Source organism: Rousettus aegyptiacus, unplaced genomic scaffold (genome assembly GCF_014176215.1).
Source record: "Rousettus aegyptiacus isolate mRouAeg1 unplaced genomic scaffold, mRouAeg1.p scaffold_m13_p_10, whole genome shotgun sequence".
NCBI lineage: Eukaryota > Metazoa > Chordata > Mammalia > Chiroptera > Pteropodidae > Rousettus > Rousettus aegyptiacus.
Window position 1 is genome coordinate 5,037,996 of NW_023416285.1, and position 21,100 is coordinate 5,059,095.

At 40.2% G+C, this 21,100-nt stretch overlaps 1 long non-coding RNA gene across 1 annotated transcript in view; it reads right to left on the reverse strand.

Annotated features, from left to right (window-relative positions):
• Positions 1 to 6,035: 6,035 nt before the first annotated feature.
• LOC107514849 overlaps positions 6,036 to 21,100 on the reverse strand; it is a 249,655-nt gene continuing 234,590 nt past the window's right edge. The window contains exon 3 of the long non-coding RNA XR_001597893.2: positions 6,036 to 11,940. This is a non-coding gene — a long non-coding RNA (uncharacterized LOC107514849). The remainder of the gene's footprint in view (positions 11,941 to 21,100) is intronic.

Here is a 21,100-nt window from a genome sequence, read left to right on the forward strand (position 1 = left end):
GCAGCCTTGCAAAAGTATTATGTTTTTCCATAAGTAACAAGTAAAGAAAGTAGGACTTGGAAAGACTCATGCCCTTGACCAAGACTTCTGCTACAGACATTTACACGCAGAAAATCTGATTGGGAAGAGTGTGCTTTTGACTACTATGATATGGATATATTATATGTTATTTAGAAAATTTCTTTGTTTTCTAATTTTCGTGCCTTTTTTTCTCATCGTGTACAATCCAATGCATTTCTAATCAGCCATATTCTTTAAGAGTCTTAATGGTTAAAGCAAGGGCTAGATTTTGAAGAACTATGCATGTCTCCCTAAAAACTTACCCAAAGGCAATGAGAATCAGCTTGAGGATTTTAACCAATTATTACTTAAAGTTGATTAGAACTGAAAGTGAACATAGTAGTTCCATAATTTTTGTTATATATATGAGTGAAAAAAAATATATGTGAGCATTAGGTCTTCAATCTAGCCACATAGGTATTTTATGTATATTATCTTATTTAATTTGCTCACAATCCCTGTGAAATAGTTATCATCTTACTTTATATATGAGGACATTATCTCATCTGTGGTTAGAGCGACCAACCATGCTTGCCCTGACATCTTTGATCTACAAATTATTAAAGACAGGATTGCTTCTGAGAGTCTCTGGGCAAGGTAGAAATCATCCCTGCTATAAAGCTTAAAAAGTAAAATAAGCCAGGCATGTTTTTTTTTTTTTTTTAAATTGATTTGGTCATCAAAGACCCCTTTCCTGTCTATGTATTCTATCACTTAAGCTACTAATGGAAATATTTTCATGTGACTGTGACCTAGGAGGTTCAATTCCCAGTTCATTTGGTAGCAATAATCTTATTTACCTTAATGTTAATATATCCCACTAGAGCAGGGGCACCTTGGAAAGGATGCTGAATACTGGCTTCATGAATGAAAAGGAATTGCATGTGGAGACAGTTCTGTTCTTACTCCATATGCTTGATCCTTAACAGATCTGATATGGTAAAAGAGAATAATCGCATTGCCTGTTGATGCGAAAGCATTAGTCTCAGGACCACATTTTTATGTATTAAGCATCTGGATTGTGACAGGGTAAATCTTCAAACAATAATTGTTCCAGCAAATTAGGCAACTAGGCATTGTGGTTACGTGAAAAGGACACTGGGCATTGGCCCTCGTCCTGGAATTGTCGCGAATTATTTGTGGGACCTTGAGATAGTTATTCCATCCATGTGTTTTTTCATCTGCAAAATGAGAAAGGTTGATTTGCTACTTGCTGAGGCTCTTTGTGGCCATGCGTCTAATGACCCACTTAGTGACAATTCTAAGTAAAAAGTATAATACCACCTAGTCATCATTTACTAAGATGTTTACTATTCCCACATCATTTATTCAAATTACTGTCTTAAAACTAGTAGAATTCTGAAAATGTAATTTTATTTGATTAATGATAACCAATTTAAAAAACGTAGCCCTGTATATGTCTTTTTTTATAGATATGCCTCTTTTAGAGAGTTTCTGGCTTTAACCAGAGCAGAGGACAAGTTCGATAGAGGCGACCGCCGTTGTGTAAACATACCCTAAATAGCTTGGGTGATGCCTGGTCATCACATTCAGTCTGTTTTATATGTGAAAATAGTCTTAGTTTAAGGAAAGCAATCATCTTGAGAAATGTGTTTCATATAAAAGGAAACATAAAAGAACTTCTGTCTTCTGCATTTTAGCTTGGGAGATAGTCATGCTCTCTTCTGTTGTGTATTTTTAGCTACTTCTTTTAATATTTTCTCTCAGTCTCCATTTTCCTTTGGTGTTGACTGTTTTTCAGAGTCTAACCCAGTTTAAATGTGGAAATAAATGTTAGACTGAGCATTGGTGCTTTGACCTGTTGCCTTCTCAGAATGTCGCCTGTGACAATAGCTCCTAGATTGTAGGTCTCGCATTCATGGGAAATGGTGGTCACCTTCTAGTCCTTTCTTAGGTCCTCAGGATCTCACCAAAATGGGATTTTAGTTCTCTCAAAGAAAGTAACACAGGAGAATAAGCTAGAAACTTACTAGGGATGAAGAGTGTGTGGGCGACAGGTGGAAAATGATCAACTGTGGTCAAAGAAAGTCTCTCTAAGAAGGTAACATTTGAGTTAAAACCTTTATAATAAACGGGATTCATTCTGAGAAAATCTACGGGCGAAGGACTGCAGGCAGAGAAGAGAGTGAAGACTCAGGTGCTGAGAAAGGCATGGGCTTGGAACAAACGGGAAATTGGAAAAAGGTCAGCACAGCAAACTACAGAAAGCAGGGGGATGACAACTCAAAACCAGGTAAAAGCTGTAGGCAAAGGCCAGCCCATGGAGGGCTTCGAGGGATCGAGAAAGACTTTCAGTTTTACTATAAGCATAATGGGACGTTAGACAATACTGAATCTTAAGTCAAAGAATTGAGGGATTTGAGTGTGTTTGTATTAGCTATTTATTAGGACCATAGGACATTGAGGCTTGATATTCCTCCCCTGCTATAAAATATATGGATATCCAGGAATAAATCTGATTTATTGCTTTCCATCAAAATAGTAAGCCCTGGAGCTTTTACGAACTCATGCGAACGTGGCAGTTGGCTCCATGGACTGTTTCTTCTTCCTCACCTGTGAGCTCTAGAATCAAAATGCAGCACGAGCTCTGGTGAGCCCTTGGAGAACTACATCACCAGGATTCTCTCTTGATCCCTTGGCATATGGATGCTCTGGTTATAAATTAAAAGCTCGTGGACATGGAAGACACGTACCAGAGGTGACCAGCTTAAATTAGAAAATAAATATGACCACGACCATGAGGCTAACCAAGTAGCCACGTGCAGGAACCATGAGCATTGGGGAATGTTCCATCAATAGTTGTTTTTGAGAGGGAGTCTCAGACAGGACGACAGAGAGTTTACATCTTCTCCCGATGTCAAAGTCTCATATTTTCCTTAGTCATGACTCCAAGAGAACATCGCCTAGGTTTCCAGGTTCATGGTTTTGGTTACCATTTTCCCAAACATGCATATTTCCAAGTTGGATATTTCTTTTAATACTCCTTGAGCTTCGCTCAGAAGCTCTCATTGGCAGTAAGCTGAATCACAAACCCCCCCAAAAATCCACATTATAATCCCTAGAACAGTATCCCTAGAATATACTATCTTAATGGCAGGAGGGATTTTGCAGATGTAATTAAACTTAAAACACTGACGTGCAGAGATTATTTGTGAGGGTCAATGAAGCCACAGGCTACCAATAAGATGGAGACACAAGGATCTGAGAAAGAAAGGTAACGATGGAAACAAGGGTCAGTGAATCAAAGAGAGACGTGACGATATTATGTCAATGGCTTTGAAGAGGGAAGAAGGGGCCGTAGGCCGAGGAACGCGGGTAGCCTCTGGGAGCTGGAAGACGCAAGGGGCTGGATTCTCCCCAGAGTCTCTAGAAAGAGCGAGCTTTGGTGACACCTTACGCTTTAACTCGGCGAGCCTGATTTTGACTTTCCGATCCCCGGAAATATAAGATGATACATTTGTGTTGTTTAAACCATCTCATCTGTGTTAGTTTGATACAATAACAATAGGAAATTTGTGCACTGTCAATCAACCTTTTATTCCATTCCTGTCCGCGTGCTTTGGGGGTTACTTATGTGACAGCTGACCTTACACTACGGTGGTATCATGTCACCTTTATTTTCTATTTATTAGACCCTATTATTGGCTTTACTATTTTAACATATCTCCTTTTTCATAGTATAGCTCGTCGCAGCCTTAGGGATAAGGAGCTGGCAAGGAACTGTGGGACTGAGGACCTTTGCTTTAAAATAGATTGTTTCAGACGCAAAATAGGAAGAGCTGAGATTGAAGCTCAGAACCATTGATACATAAAGCTGACTCTCACTAGTGGAAGCAAACAATGGACTAATGGCTGAAGAGTCAATTATCCTCTCTGAGGCCAACCCAGTGACAGGAGATAAGATGCTGGAAATGAGCTGAGTTTCAAGGAAATCAATGGAGAGACAGAGAGAGCTTCCAAGAGTGTGGACCAGGAAGCTGGACAGCGTAGTGGCCCAGACTGAAGAAACACACAGGATCAGGTGACTACAGTGAGGTCGGCCTAGGGAAATAATAAAAGAGGCGTTATCTCTTTTGTGCTAGGATCAAATGAAATTCATCGGTAAAGAGATAATCAGCATCTCTGTCTTTTTCGCACCTATTAAAAGCATGTAGGGCGTCTGACGCTCTTAGCAGCATACGGGACGGTATCTGTTCCCGCAGAACTCAAGTTTCCACCACTATTCTCTGACGTCTCACTGTGCAACGTCACATGCACAGATACTCACTGGACCAAATGAAAAATACTTCCTTGTGGATTTGCACTCAATAAAGTTTGGAGTTACTACTACGGAGTCATAGTGAATAATGCTATTATTAACCAAATGTGCGGGTATTGCATCAGCGAGCCGTGCGCAAAACTGCTGACCTCTCAGACCGAAATGAGATATTAGCCGCAAAGTGCAGCTGGCGGAGGTTAAGTAACAGCTGAAATAATTCAGCGTCAAAACCATAATATTTAGATCAAAGAGTGAAATCGTCCGATTCAATTCAATTTTAGTGGAAATGTATGGGTTTGGGGTCGATACCAATTAAAAATAAACACCCTACGTAACTTCGTCCCTCTCTCAGCGGGTCAGACGTGCATTTCATCGAGCTGTTGGTGCCAGCAATTCAATTAAAGGGAGGGGAAAGAAGATGTATACCATGCGATATGCTTTAGTGTTTGAAACGGCTTAAGAGAATGGGCATAATCTCAGAAGTATTCCCCCTCCAACGTGCAAGTTTTCATTACTCCATTTTGCATTAGAAGAACTTGTTAAAAACGTCGCGATTGCCACTTCCGACTGAATGATGTCCCGAGGTCGCTGGCTTTGCCTGCCTGGGAAGCGCTTTGGGCCAGTATTTCTAGGTCTTCCAGTAAAGAACTGCAGACAGTCAGGAGCGACGATGACTCCTGCCCGCCTGGCTGTCAGGAGGGACCCTGACCCTGGAGGAGGCGTGCGGAGCTCGGGGTGGCGGGGCGGTAGATAGGTTGCCCTTGGAGAACCAGAGGCATTGGGTCAGCACCTGGTAAATAATACATCTTCCTTTTATCTTTCAAAAGGCCAAGTTTAATTAGCTAAGAGAGATGGAAATGATTCTGGTATACATAAGAGTAAATAAGGGAATGATAGAGTGTTTTTTATAATCATGTTTTCTTTTTTCTATTTCTATTTTTTTTTTCAAACCAGAATTTACTTCTATTGAAAAATGGTCAAGAGACTTTAAAGAGGCCCCAAGGCCCAAATGTGTCCAGGTTTGATGTAAGGTCATACTGAGGGGGTGTCTGCCGGTCCTGCGGTGCTGAGACATCAGTTTGATCTTGATTCTGTGCCTGGAGCCAACTCTCGTGCTCTCAGGGTCATTAGACGACTTATTTTCTCACTCAAGTTCTGTCCTGTGTGACGTGTGGATACTAATTGTATGCACCTCGAAAGGTTCCTATGAGGATTAAATTGGTCGGTACATGTTGGGAACGGCTTACAACACACATTAGCTATTGTATATACGTACTAGGCAAATTAAAGTTTTTAATCTTATCGGTAACGCTATTTATAATTAATTATATTTTTGATAAACACACTTTATGCAGTTAAGCTCCTGCAGAACTCTGTATCTCTCCTTTAAGCTTCCTCTTTTTATCATTTTTATCTTATTGTTGGTTTCCAAACGGGATAGAAGTTTCTAGGTAGGCAGGAAGATATCTACCCCCACTCCATTATTTTATCTTCCATTACCTAGTGCAACTCCTAGCATATAGGAGGAATTTAATAGATATTTCTAATTAATTTTTTAAAAGTAGGGAGAACATGAACAGTCATAGTAGTTATAAAAATATTTTTAATGTAGTCCTATAATAACAGAAAAATTTTTTTAAATATTATTTAATTATAGTCGACATATAATATTATATTAGTTTCAGATGTACAACATAGTAATTAGACATTTATTTTTATTTGTGGGACCACTCTCTTAGTGTTCAGAATCTTCTAGACCAACAGGATATTTTTTTCCTTTTTCTATTCTCTTGGCCATGGTAATAGTAATAAGTATATTCATTGATGTTTGGAAAAAGTCTTATGAAAAAGAAAAAAAAACCCAGATCTTTATATGGCAAAGAGAAAACAAGACATAGTTTTACTTTCAAGATATGGAGTCAATTTAACACAAATGGGACAAAGTGACGCAGATAGTGAGGAGGTATCATGGTCCTGTTTATTATGTATTCACGTGTTCGACAGGTATCCGGTACTCATATTATTCATCAGGTTCTAGGCTGTGTTCTCAGAGCCTAGCTACAGAGATGAAATGATATTCCCCCAAAGCTTAAAGAAATGATCAAGTAATGCAATGACAGACATAAATAAATACCTTGGAAGATAAATGATGTTATAGAGAAATGGGGGGAAAAAGTGCTTTAGTTTGCCTAGAGGGATGTTAGGAAAAACTTTATGCAAATGCTTAACTTAGTATGAAAGTATGAGTGTGACATTTCCAGGTGTTCAAATTGGGTCAGATGTCCCAGCCAGACTGAATGGTATTTGCAAAAATTACAAATATGCGAAAGCACGGCGTTCGTGACAAACTGCGTAGCTCAAGTTCATCGGAGTGTTAAAAGGAGGTGACGATGAGTTAAGCGAGTAACATCTGGCCAGTAATGAAAAGCTTCTCCAGTGTTTTTAGCTGGAGGAATCGTGCCTGCCAACTAGAGGTGTGGGCACATTGCGAGTATGGAGGACACACTTATTCTGATTTTACAAGTTGTAGATGGCTGAGGGTAGAGGCGTATGAGCTGACAAAGAAGGTATTGTTGAGATTAGACATTCCAGGAGATCTAAATCTTGGCAAAATGATGGCAGTGGAGATGGAGAAGAAAGGGCGCAGGAGCCTGGCTGGCCCCAAGAACAAAGGCCAAAGCTCTGGCTGTGCTGAAATGGTGCGCGTGCGTGCGTGCGTGCGTGCGTGCGTGTGAGTGTGATGACGAGGTGCTCCCTGGCAACATCTGGCAGCTCAACTCACCTGTCAGCCACATCCGAGGCCGGAGAAGAGCGTCCCAATTGGGTACGACCAGATGTTGGCTGCCTGCAAATTTCCAGGTGCCCTGGACCATGCTCTTAACGTGTGACGTCATCATGTCCCTTGCTATTCCTTTCCCTTGCTCCAGGCACCGTGTTAGGTATTCCGTTGATATATCCTATATCTTCTCATTTACTGATCATAACTATGAGACAGTTATTAACTTACTTTTTAGAGACGAGTAAACGGAGTCATGAGGTGTTGCTTTTTTCCCCCTCCCTCTACATCACACAACTTGCCAAGACAAAGCAAGATTTCGCTTTAGATCTAACTTGAAAGCATATGTTCTTGTGAGCACACACTTACACCCATTTCGAAAGGGTAGATAAAAGAAAAAGATTGCATAGGCATTCACGCAGGGCGTGAGGATATAAACTCTGGCTCTTTTTCCATACACATTTATTTTCATTTTCCAAACGTGGCTAGTTATTTATATTTAAGTTCCCCCGCTGGAGAAAATCGCATTTGCCTTTCGTGCCAAACTGCAGAGTCGGCTCATTTCATTACATTTTTGTCTTCTCAGAAAGACATTACGCAACTGGAATTTCATCTGTATCAACCGTCGGCTGCCAACTGTCGGAGACCGCTGACAGTGGATCGATTTTAATTTACAGCCGATCTTGAAAGGCCATTTAAATAGTGGTAATTAAGAAGCAAAATATGGAACTGGAAATGTAGCAAAATGTGGGCAGTTTTAAACTAATGAACTCCTTGAAGCCATTTCTCCACAAAGCCAAGCTGTTCGAGGTGGAATTTCTGCAGTATATATCATTATTTTGGCAGAGTTAAAAGAATCGTAAGGTTCCCGGTGTCACAGTGGTTTACGCCCATCTAAAATGCTATTCTTTACCACCCTGCGTTTCCTTTCCATAATGCTCATCTCACTGTACCCCTTTGTCACTCTTTGTATTCCCCCCAAGTTGTAATTCCAGGGAGTAGAATTTATGTCTGCCATTTCTGCCCATGCGCCCCCACACCCCCGGCTTTTGGTTGGTACTTAATAAGTATTTGCTTAAATCGCTGAGTGACAAAATAACGATATGAATAAAGGAAGAGAGTCCCACTTATATATGGAAAGGTATCTATCCAGAGGTACATTCCTGAGTCTAAATGAAACAGTGACCAAAAATCGTGCATGAGAATATTTTTTTAGACAAGTTCCGGCATTTAAATTCCAGGCTTTGAAGCTACTATACTTGTCAGTTCTTACGAATTCTCAATTTGGTGTGACCTTTAGCTTTCGTCCCATCTGTGTACGCATTTCCTCATCTAGGCATCTATCCCGTTTTTCCCCATTTTCTTCTGGTTGAACCCCTGGCCAGTCTTTGTGATGGCCTTCCTGAGGACGCGGGCCATCTCATTTCACCATTTTGTAACCACCCAATATAGATGAACTCTTAGCCAGAGACACTCAGTAAATATCGGTTTAACTGAATTTCCACCTTTCTCATGATAAACAGTGAAATGTTCTTGGGCGAGCGTCATAAGCGCCACAGCGTTCAAATGTCAACTGCTTCTATCTTTCCTTTTCTTTTTTTTTCCTCTCCCTGTCGCACTCTGAATGGTAGATGAGGAAAGCTATCGTAAAGTCATTCTTGCAGAACATACTGAAGGGCAGGAGGTGGCAATTGCCTCTAGAGTTTCACTTTCGGAGGATGCACATGGCAACCGGGAATCAAACTGTAACCTTCTTGCACAAAATGAGATGCAGTGTGTACACGTGCCTGCCACGGTTTCGGGCCCAGCGCTGCGAATTCATTAGACTGCCTTGCATTTCAGAAGCATTTTCTTCCCAAAGTAAATATGTTTTTTTTTTTTTTAAATTCTTATAGAAGTTTATTTGAGCCAAACTGACGACAATGCAGGAAAGCAAGCTCTCAAAGGCTGTGGAGAATGACAGTTTTGCAGTTATTTCTATACATTTGGAAATACGTTTTTAAATAAGGCTGTTATACCCACTCATTTTATAGCTTCGAGCAATGAGTAGGAGCTTTGAGTATCTCAGCTGTGTTTATGACAAAATGTGCTGTTAGATTCTTGATCTAAATTAAATGTTAGAAGATCCATCTTTTTTTCTTGCTCTAGTCCAGTGATTAGCGTGTTTCTTAGATTTGATAATGAGCGCGGCTTCTCCAGGTAACTTGACATGAGTTGCATTCATTCCGGTTACTTCGCCCAACGCTCGCCATCGTAGTAGACGCAGTCACTTGTCGAGCACAGCTCATAGCCCTGGCATTGGCATCCCAGGCCAGTGACGCTCCGAGGGGGAATCAGGAACTCGTCTGTCTCCTTGACGCATACTCCTTCCTTCTACATGCCACCATGATGTCACCATGTCCAGTAAACCTTTCCCGATGCCCTTAATGAGGTGATTTTCATCTTGTTTCTTATAGAGTCATTTATTTATATCTCCCTTATAATCTGTACTCAATTCTATTATTTGCACACAAAGTTGTTCTAATCATTAATAGTAAAATCTTTAAGGGCAAGAGTCATGTTCTTTTTTTCTGGATTCCTAATGCTGACATATTACTTGACATAGATTCACATTATGTGAATATTTTAAGTGAATGAATGAATGGAAGAATGAAAGAATGATCTGCAAGAAAATGCAGTGTTGAATTCACAGTGCAGTCTATGAAATATTTCCATTATGACTCCTGATTTTGAAAAACGTTTGCTTGATATAAATGAAGTTGGTTCCAATCATGTTTAATTCTTGTACACAGTGTTATTCAATTAATTCGATATTATGTCTTTTTGTATCTACTTTGTGTGACCTATTTTGTTTCTGGTTTTGTTCTTATGACTTTATATCCACTATGTAAGTGGAAAAAAGTGTTATAACTTAGATCGAATCTTAGCAATTTAAAAGCTAACTCTTCTCTCCTGGACCACCCACCTTATGTGACCTGAAGGGCAAACAAAATAGAAAGGGACAGAGCGTTATTTTTCCCCAATATGCCTCGCAGGCATTGAAATGTTTTGAATTATTTATGATGTTTACTCAGAAGGAAAAAGACGAAGGATTTCAGTCCTTATAATGAGTAGAACAAAGTGCAAAGATCAAATAAAGTCAAAGAAAAAATCCAATAAATAATAAAAGAGTCATGTAAATTAGCATTTGTTTTTGGAATGCCTTACATTGTAAAGTCATAGATCATGTTTATAGAAGCTTTAGGAATGAATAAAAATTCCCTCGTTGCCCGTGCATTGCTTCGTTTTCTTTTATTGTGGTTATGTGGACGGGTCAATGCCACAGAGTGTCTGGAACCTCACTGTCTCCAAAGTGGGCTTTGGGATATAGTTCTGGAAGTTAGACCCTACTCACATAAACAGCATGAATAAATATGTTTAGGCGACATACCAAAAAGGTCACTTGTACCCAAATTTGAGATGTGCACAGAACAAATAGCAGAGAATACAGCAAAAGCTGTGAGAAAGGAAGCTGCCGTTTCAGATAGCTAAAAGAAAGAGTCGCTGGCAAAAATGGTCACTCTCTCCCTATTGTCGAATACTATGACAGAAAAAATATATGTCCCTCTAGTGCCAACACCCCTGGAAAATGACTAGTCATCGCATGAACATCAAGTGACAAGGAGTGCCTTACTTCTCAGCAGCAGATAAAGTGTCTTAGCCCTTCAGGTAAAAAGTGACTTCTTTGCAGAGAGGTAAAACAATGACGTGTGATGGAAAGATCATCCTACCTAAGATCATAAAGATGTGGTTTGGCGATTTCCTGCCTGCATCATCTCAGGCTTAGCATTTAATTTTTCAGTCCCATCTCATCACATATAATTGAAATCTTCATTTAAAACATCAAACCTCTTAACTTATAAAATGCCATCTGCTCTTCCTACCTTAACAGAGATCAAATGTGGCGATATATACAAAAGTGTCAATTGCTTTACAGTTGTTACTGTTTGAATATTATCATTACCATTAAGTTTTCAGTTTTTAAGCCTATGACTAATATCTGGGCTTTTAGAAGAAAACTCTATTTCTGTAACACTTTGATAACAACTGGATGTGGATTCTGTTTTTTTTTTCCCCAAGAAAATGGACAAAACAAATAAGGAGACAATTAAAACACTAAAGAAGCACTAGAAGAAAACCAGCTGTACCAAACAGACACGAAGAAACAATGCCATACATGGTTATAATCACCAATGTTAAAAAAAAAAAACAGAAGAAAATTACAGGGTAATCAGAGAACGAAAAGTAAACAGTAATGCAGAGAAATTTGGATGAAAAGAACACATTTCATTTCTAGCTAGGTTTTTCTGGACTGAGCATGGTGTAATGTAATTGGCACCTCCCAGATGAGTTGTGCACTATCTCCACAAAACATAAATGATTAATCACCACCAGGAAGAAAGAACAGAGAGGATTTAGCTGATTCATAATCCTGCATGGTCCTTTTTGAATTTGCTGATGAAAAATATTGAGAGAAATATTTAATGATGTGATACACATCGAGATGCATTTATGCAAGCTGGCCTGAAGTCAGCCTTTTGAATATAACATTATTTTCAAATTTTAATCCACTGGGAGCCTCCGAGGTATTTCGGGGTAGGGGTGGGGCGGATTTCTTACCTTGAAAGATAGTATAATTCTGGAATGAAGTGAATTTCTTACCTGGAAGGGTGATATCCTTTCAGAATGCCTGCACGAGAAGAACCCTGAGCGCTTGGACACTTCCACTCACCCGGGGAGCGCACAGTGACTTTGATGCCTGAGTGTTATCATTCCAAGGGGCAACCTGAGGACAAAAATTTGAATGTATGTGGTCTCTGCATGTTCTCGGAGTTCTTTATGTATCACAGCATCCCCTCACTCATCACCTGGGTAGAAGAAGTCATTCTTCTCACAGAAACTTTCCATTCTTAGGCATGCGATTTTTAATAACAGTAAAAGTACAGGGACACGGATAACAATCATCGAGGTGGTTCACAAATTAAAACAGATTAAAGAACATCCCTTTCTCAAATTAGCTGTGTAATTCACTAATATCAAAAAATCCAGATATCTTTTCTCCTGACCTAAAGCATTGCCTATTCTGTTAAGACTCATCTATTATGAGGAAAGCTAAACTCTTTTTTTAGAGAATATATATATAATGTCTTTTCCAATTAAGTAGCTGCCCTGGAGAATGTAGAATGAGATGCAAGACAAATAGTAAGGTGATGAGTGATTGACTGACGGTAGATATTACGAGTGGATCTTAATATCCAGGATCTATCCAAGCTCAATCGTTTATTAGCCAGTGACGCTGCGACCATTAATTAAAGTTCATGAATCTCAGAAATGGGAATGCTAATTCTTATGCTGCCATGTGGACTATTATTAGGAGGAAAAACAAAACAAAACACGGCATGATAAAGAGTGCTGGTGACTGCTTTGATCATCATTAGAGAATCGTTGGCCAGGGAGCTGTTCATTGCAATTGCCACCAGGGTCTGCTCGTTATACCGTTTGTCCTGTTGACCTGCTCACCTGTCATGTGGGTTTAAAAACAATGTATTCAGCTTCACTTGGCTTTTCTGTTTAACAGCATAATCGGGGTATAATTGATAGACAAATAAGTACACCTATTTGATGTGTACAATTTGATGGATTTGGACATGTGAGAACACCCATGATAAAATCGCCACAGTCAAGGTCCTGGTTGTAGCCAAGAACTCCCGAAGCTTCTCGCGTCTCTTTGTTTTTGTTCTGAGGGCTAAAAACTTTCAGGAAGAGATCTATCCTGTTAACAAATTTTGAAGTGCAAAATCCTACATGTTAATTCTAAGTACTGTATTGTACAGCTAGCTAATCATTAGAACTTCCTCGTCTAGCAAAGCTGAAACTTCCTATGCACTGAACAAGCCTCTAATCCCCCTCCCCACTGTCCTAAATAATCACTGTCGTACTCTCCACTTCTATGAGTTTGACTGTTTCGGAGACCTCATATAAGTATAACCGTGTAGTAGCCATCCTTCCGTGACTGGCTTACGTCACTTAGCATAATGTCCTCCAGGTCCATCCTAGTTGCTGCAAGTGGCAAGATTCCTTCCTACTCATGGCTGAAAAACATTCTATTTTATGTCTATATCACATTATCTCTACATATTCATCCATCAATGGACACTTGGATTCTTTTTTTTTCATATCTTGGCTATTGTAAATGATGCTGCCACGAACATGAGTGTATACATAATGCTTTCTGGTTACGATTTCAATTCTTTTGGATATATACCCATAAATTGGATTGCTGATCATATGATAGCTCTATTTTTAAAATTTTGAAGTGCCCATATACTGCTTCCTATAGTTGCTGAACAAATTGCATTCCTACCAACACTGAACAAGGGTTTCAGTTTCTCCGAATCCTAGCCAACATGTGTTTTTTTTTTTAAAATATAGCTATCCTAACAGATTTGAGGTGACATCTCATTGCAGTTTTGATTTGCATTTTCCCGTTGTAGCATGTATCAGCCCTTTATCCCTTTTTTATAGCCAAATAATATTCAATTGTATGAATATATAGAGCCTCACTTAACCTTTATACTAACCTATACTGCCATGTAAACTAATATTTGTTAACTTTCAGGAAGGCTATAAAAATTAAATATGATAATGTATATAAAATATTTTATAAATGTTTTAAATATTATTGGTCCTGAAGCTATGTTCCTTAAAGAAACCATGTTTCTTCCATAATAATATATAAAGACCACATTGCTGCTAATGGCAGGTGTGACTTTGAATCACACCATTCTAGATAACCATTTCTTCATCTTTAGGTCAGGAGGATGTTGGGGGCAGGGGGTGGAAATTTTGCCCCCGTTTTCAAGCAATACCATAGTGTAAGTCCTGATTCTGCCACTAAATAAATATTTAATGCAGGCTGTTTACTTACTCCCTGTAGGCCTCAGTTCCTTGCTATGTAGAAAAGATAGGAAAGGGGTAGAGATTTCTAAAATGCCATCGCTGCTTACACTGTGTAGGCTCATCTAAGGGATGACTGACATGAACTATGGATATGTCAATGGCTAGAGTCAAACTTTTCGAAAGAAAAAAATAATTATTATTTTGGAAATGGGTCTAACGATATAGGACTTTCTGGAGAACCTCGGCATAATTATCAGAATCCTATCGAGGAAAGAGTGCTTTTGGACTATTCCCAAGTAGAGCCTGATGAGATTATCTGCAGCTAATAGCAATGGCCTTAATCGAAACACTTTATGTATATTAATTAATCTTCAGACTCCCTCTACAGAATGAACCATTAGAGAGAAAGTCGATTTTTCAACAGATACTAACTAGAAGAGATGATGTGACTCGTTCAAGGCTGTGGAGTCAGTTATGGTCCAGGTTGCTGTAAAGGCAGAACTTGCAGCCAGGCCTGGGGCATTAAGGCTCTGCACAGATGTGACTTTGTAAATGTACCTTATAGAGGCTGCAGACACCTCACCGAGGGTCTTGAGGCTTGTATCACTCAGCTCTATTTCCTTGGAATTTGTATCTCCTATAAAAGTCAGTCTTTCCTTCCTTTTCTCATATTGAATCACTGATTTCCACTAGATATGCTAGTAGATGGTGAGCCTACCAAGATCAATACATCACCGCTAGGGTCCTGCCCTTGGGGAGTTTGCAGTCTAAAGAGAGAAGCAGACAGACATGTAAAAAGCCAGATACAAATATAGTGTTATCCTGCCGAATGGGGGTAGGTGTGAAGAGACTGACAAACCTGGAGAGGACATTCGCTTTTCAAAATAACCTATCAGGGATCACTACTGAGCAGCCAGTCACACGGGGATGACTCAGTTTAAAGGACTGCATTCCTGCACCAAAGGAAGCTTATTTCTGGACTAAGTGCGCTCGGCTATTTTGTCTGATCTGCTTCATCTAACTGTCATCTCTTTGACTTCCTCAAGCAAAGATCCCTGATACACCACCAAGATGTCCACATGGGAAACTCCTGCTATACAATGTTTGAAAAGGGGGATTGACGGTTATCCTGGCAAGGGAAGCGTGAGCTTCCTTGATATTGCTGAATAGCAAACTACCCCAAACTAGTGGCCCATCAGAACGACTATTTTCTTACACCTCATGCTTTCAGGTGTCAGGAAGTCAAGCAGGGTTCAGCTGGGCAACCTCTCTGCCCCATGTGACAACAGTCGGGTCATTCTGTGATTTTGAAGTAGCGGCTTCACTCTCACACCTGTGCCTTGGAGATGCGGCTTAGCTGGGCCCATCATCTTCTTCGTGGAGTGCTCTTCCACGTGCTGTCCCCAGCAGTGAAGCTGGGGGACTCGGAGCTCGCAGAGACCAAGGCAGAGGCCCTCAGCCCTCCTATGTACTAGGCATGGAACTCAATCCAGCAGAGGTCCACTTTCTGTGGATTTTCGTGGCCCAAATAGTCACAAGCTGGCCTAGATTCAACGGGAAGGAAATAGATCCTATCTTTTGGTAAACAGAGTGACAGATAATGTGGCCGTCTTTAATCTAACATCACAGGCCTAGACAGACAGTGTTTATCCACCCAGAATGTTCTAGATCATAAGAAGAGAGAGCCTTATGTCTTTTAGTGGCTGTGTCTATATTTTCTTGAAGTACCTAAAAGACCTATGGGACAATAATAATAATAAATTAAAATGGCCTCTAATATCTACGAAGTATACAAAATGTCTTCACATTCATCTGTAACGGTGTTAATTAGATGCTATGGGCATGCCGCACTTTTTACTTGCCTTACATCAAATAATTCCCAAAACAACCATTTTGAGAGAGACATTTTCACTTCCTCTTGCAAGAGAAAAAACACGAATAGATGTTCAGAAACACAAACTGTGTTTCCCAGGGCACGCAGACCCTGGAGTTCAAGTTCTTTGATATCGAAGTCCACGGTCTTTTCATGAAGTCCCGTTGCCATCCCGGAGCCTCATGAGACCCATGTGCTCTCAGGATAGGGGTTACTATTCCCATTTCACAGATAAGACAACCCAGGCTTAAGATAAGTGGTCTCCCTGACATTACACAACTGAAAACTAAAGGCACAGGGACTTGAACCCAGGCGTTTCTAAGCTCTAGAATTCTTAGGTGTTACACACACGATTTCTTTGCAGTGATCTCAGCTGTGTTTAAGAACCTCCGAACCATATGCAACCTTTCATCATCTTTATGATCACGACTGTGTGCTGATGGAAAATGTACATTCTTGGCAATTTACAGCAGGTTTTACATGAGCAGCAGCGTTCCCACAGTTTCATCATCTCGGTTCATCTTAAACATTTATTACCAATTTGACACCATCGATGTTCTAATTAAAATTCATCCTCTAACATTAAATACAGTATCATCTAATGCTGTAACAACATTATCTTTCCATCTAGATTGCCAGATATTTCATGGGTGGTTTACAATAAACGTTGGAAGTAGTTTATTTTATTTGTTTAAGAGATCGTTCTTTCCATCATTCTTACTGCATAGTACCACCCTGCATTTTTCCAGCTAATTCTTACGTTTCATTAAAAGCTCTTTTATGCAATGGGGTTTTGTTTAGGCACAGTTATTAATTAAAGTAAGTACCCAGATAGCTGAAATGCCTGACAGAAGATGTTAGATTTTTCCAAACATGACCTATGCTTTCAGTAGAAAATTTACAGAAACTTTCATATCTAAGGATGAAAGGATGGGTTTGAAGATAAAATTAGGTCAGTCTCAACCCTTTTAACATAAGCAGAATCTCAATATGATCTGCTCATTCACTGATCCCTTTCGGTTCTACTTCCTAAATAAATATTACAACCGTCATTTCCTTCGTCCCTGTTTCCTGTACTCTGGGTCACTGGTTGGCTCTCAACTGTACCTTAGAATCACTTTGGAAGTTGAAACACGACACAAATGCCCAAATCTGCCCCCAGACATTCTGATTTGTTATAGAATGGGGCCAGAGACCGCGTGCTTCTAATTCTTGGGTTATGTTGATCTGTTGGTCCAGGAATTAAGCTTTGAGAACCACTGTTCTCATTTTTGCTCCTTGTTTCTACCTGCTGTATAACGCATGGAAAGGCCACATTAATGTCACCTGGAAGGTCCTTAGAAATGCAGAACTCGGGTCCCCACCTCACTGAATCATATTCTGCATTTTAACAACACTTCCAACAGGTTCGAATGAATGGTAAAGTGTGAGCAGAGCTCGAATTAACGCCTTGGCCATCTGTCGTCTGGACAACTAACTAGTTTCTTTGTCATTTATTCCTACCTCCGACCTGCTCTTTACATTCCTGTCTATGTACATATAGATACGACCATGACATACAATATTAGTTTTAGGCGTATGACACAGTGATTCGACATTTATACATCTTACGGTGTGAGCATCGCAGTAAATCTAATAACCACTTGCCACTGTACAGTTATCACGATATTGTTGACTACATTCCCCGTGCCTTGCGTTACATCCCTGTGGCATTTATAGCTGGAAGCCTGTGTTTTCTCTTACTCCCTCTCACATTTTCACCCATCCCGCAACCCACATCTCCTCTGGCAATCATCGGTTTGTGTGTCTATGAGTCTGATTTTGTTTGTTTTGCTTGTTTGTTTGCTTTTGTTGTTTTTTGTTTTGTCTGTGTGTGTGTGTGTTTGTTTTTTTTTTTTGGAGTCCACATATAAGTAAAATCATATGATATTTGTCTTTCTTTGTCTGACTTATGTTCTTTAGAAAACACTCTCCAAGTCCAGCCATATCATCTCAAATGGCAAGATTTCATTCTTTTTTTTATTGCCGAAAAATATTTCATTGTGTATATACACTACATCTTCTTTACCCGTTCCTCTATCAGTGGGCACCCAAGTTGCTTTCATATCTCGGTTATTGGAAATAATGCCGCCATGGTCATAGGGTTGCTTATATCTTTTCAAATGAGTGTTTTCACTTTATTTGGATGAATACTAAGAAGCGGGATTGCCTGGGTATGTGGTAGTCCTTCTTTTAATTTTGTGAGGAATCTCCATACTGTTTTTCGTAGTGGCTACACTTATTTGCGGTTCTGCTAACAATGCATGAGAGTTCCAGCGAAGGGGTGTATGCAAAACACCGGTGGCCACCTGGCCTTCACCCAGCAGGTACTTAGTGGTAGTGCGTCTGCTCACCTAGCGGAGCTCTAGATGCACAACGAACACTGAGACACGGACATGTGCTTGATTAACTGTCAGTCAAAGGAGGGTGCATGCAAACAAGAGGAAGACACCACGCCTTTTTAAGCCTCTAGGTAAGTGATGAGCTCAAAACACCTTTTGCTGAAACTCTCCACTGACCCAATTCCTTTGTTCTTAATATGAAAGGAAAACGTGGCTGAATTAAGAAGAAAATTCCTTCCCAAGAGCAAAAGAAATAAGAACAGAACACCACTTTAATTCTGTTTTGAGAAATCTTGAGAGCACTTAAAATACTTTATATGTCATATTAAATATTTCAGTTACATCAGAAAAGTTCGTAACTCCCAGTGAATAGTCCTGCAATTAAAATATTTAACCGAAGGAAAAGGGTATCTTTTTTCTCCTACTAAAATTGAAAGTTATTTAATTTTTGATTATATGACATTACTTTGGACTCCCACAAAGGCCTGCCCTACATCAGAAGTATTGTAATGTACTAAAAAGTATTTTATTCCTAGCTCTCAAATGGTTAATAATATATAAGCACTTAATATGGTAAAATACAAAAAAATGAATCATTCCTTTTTAATAGTCCACATGAATAATTATTGGATCAATAGTTCACATTATACAATCTGCAATTAAATGTATTTAATAATTCAGTAAGAGGGCCATATTTTATATTTGAAAACCATTAAAGTAATGTTATACATCAGACACACAGAGGTGATGCTCAGGACCTCTGGAAGAACTGGAATTTCAAAGAAGCTGCAACCATGGCCTGAGCTGCCGGACGCACCTGAAGAACATGGCTGCACAGGTGCTCCCCTACTGGCTGCTGCGAACTCCACCTTGGCTGTCTGCTGGCAGCCCTTCTGCCTCAGCTCCCGCAGCGGGATATTAGCTTCTCCTTTTCTTCTACCCTTTGTATCTGCAGAAACGCCCCTTATTGGTTGACTCCTACAGCAGCCCTGACTGCAAAGCAGTCTGGGAAATGTAGTTTTGAGAACTCAAGGCCTTGTATCTTCAGGAAAGCTTAGAAGGGTAATGATAGTAAAATCACACTATCTGGCATACATATATATTTATATTGTCTTTCCCTATAAAAACATGAGGTCCATGAAGCAAGAACTTAAGTCATTTTCCCCCAATGACATAGTCCAAACACATAGAGCAGTGGCTGAAGTTCGGTTGACACTCATAAAATTTCTTATTGAATGAATGAGTGAACAATGGGCCCCTAAAGCTGGTATTCCAGTCCTCGTCCTCACCTCGCTCCGGCTACGGAAGGCAAGGGAACACCCCTCTGCTGCGGGAGTTTGCAGCCACTATTCCCATCACACGGGCACCTCTAGGGCCTCGTGTCTTCACGCATTTCTCAGTGGGTTCGGCCAGTCTCTAAGGCGGCTAGACGGGGCACTGAACTGGCAGCCGAAAGACGTGGGCTTCTAGCCTGGTCTGTATTTCTGATAACCAGGGGGTACTCAGAGAAGACGGTTTACTTCCCTGAGCCTCATTTTTGTTTTCCAGGTGATGGAGGTGTGACTGATACCCTGCTTAGTTCACAGCGCTGCCAGGAAGATCAGTTGAGACAGTGTATTTTACAGCTCATCCATTCATTCATTCATTCATCATTCATCGAACATTTACCAAGCATTTATTCTATTCCGTGGATAGCAGAAAAAACGGGGTATGCAGAAGTGTATCACACATCATCCCTGGGCTTGAGACGTAGTCTGAATTTATGCAAATGCACAAACAGCCAATGACAAGAGCTGGAACAGGAAGCGTGAACTCGGAGGGGTGTGGAGCACAGATGGGGACTCTGCGGAGGGAGCCGGCTACTCGTCACGGGTGTGCTGACATTGCAGCAGGGTTGTGAAGGCCAATTTAAGTGTAGTCAAGTGGAGAACGAAGAGGAAGTGTGTGTTGCTGTAAAGTGGAATATATACAAAGTGTAAAATTAAAAAAAAAACAGTTTGAATTCAGGTAAACAGTAATAGTCCTCCGGTTGTGATGTTGGGTATGACCTATGTTTGATAATATCCGTCTCTGTGGAAAGGGGTGTGTGTGTATGTGTGTGTGTGTGTGTGTGTGTGTGTGTGTGTGTGAGCATGGGGAATGCAATCCCCAGCTATGAAAACAAACTTCTTGAATTCAAACTCTAGTTCTATCACTTATTAGTCTGTGACCACGGGACATTAACTCCTCAGCCTTAGTTTTCTTATTTGTATTCTTGAGGTAATAATAATACCTACTTTAGAGAGTTATAAAAAGTTATGTGAGTTTATATACAGTAACTGCTTTTAATAATGTCTGATTATTGAACAGGGTAAACACACAATAAACCCGGCTATTATTACCATAACTGTGATACTATGTTACTGTTGTTATTATTATTACTATTATTATTGATAGAACTTATTGCTCTGTAGAAACTCTTCTCAGTGTGAAGCCCTGGGATTCATAACCACGTAATGCAACAGCGTGAGTCTAGCTGATCTATGCAATATTTTCTTCCCCAGTAACTTGACACAAGGGTCAGATATTAACAGCATCGCTCTAGCATCGTGCAGCCTCCTGGCCTGGGACAACTGTGCCCCGCGCCTCTCACAATATACACGGTTCACTTCCAGGAGAAGTACAGCTGCGTCTCATCTGGGTCCACAATGCCCTTATGGCGCTTCCTCATAAAATCCTTTCTGATGCGCTCTCCTTGGTTCGGTCCGTAGAATTCCATGCAATGCTTTATGGGAAAGGCATCTGGAGGGCAC